The following is a 751-nucleotide window of genomic DNA, read 5'->3' as shown; positions in this document are numbered from 1 at the left end:
AAGAGGAGAAGAAAGAATAGAGGAGAAGAACTCCTCTATTCTTTCTTCTCCTCTTTTTTCTTTTTCCTCTTCTTTTTTTATCCTCTTCTTCCTCTCATGTTCGGCGACCCTCGACGACCCTCGTTCCTGATAAAAAAAAGAGGAAGAAGAATAAAAAAAGAGGAGAAGAAAGAATAGAGGAGATCTTCTCCTCTATTCTTTGTTCTCCTCTTTTTTTTCTTCTTCTTCTTCTTTTTTTATCCTTTTCTTCCTCTCATGTTCGACGACCCCCTCTCGATCGTCGACCCCCTCTCGACCATCATATATAAAACATTTTCTTCCTTCTTCTTCCTTCTATTCCTTCTTCCTGAATATATAAAACTTTTTTTAAAATGAAACTAACCTAAAATGTACTAATCAGAGAACATATATAGATAAAAATTTTCTAATTAAAAATCTAACTTTTGCATATATGTATTTTTAAAACATCATTACAATTGAAAAAATGCATACATACATACATACAAAAAACATGTAAAAAATACATACATACATATATGAACATACATCAAAAAATAGATATATCTAAAAAATACATACATACATACATACATACATATATATATATATATGAAAATCTAAAAACATGTAAAAATAACATGTATAATAAAAAAATTTGCATGGTGGCGGCGGCAGACGTGCGGTGCTCACAGAGGCAGGGGACGGCGGCACAACGACGGCGACGGGGCAGGGGCGGCGCGCGTCGGGGCAG

Source organism: Triticum aestivum, chromosome 2A, assembly GCF_018294505.1.
Source record: "Triticum aestivum cultivar Chinese Spring chromosome 2A, IWGSC CS RefSeq v2.1, whole genome shotgun sequence".
In the NCBI taxonomy this organism is placed as follows: domain Eukaryota; kingdom Viridiplantae; phylum Streptophyta; class Magnoliopsida; order Poales; family Poaceae; genus Triticum; species Triticum aestivum.
The sequence above is the reverse complement of the archived record's forward strand: the minus strand, read 5'-3'. Positions refer to the sequence as shown.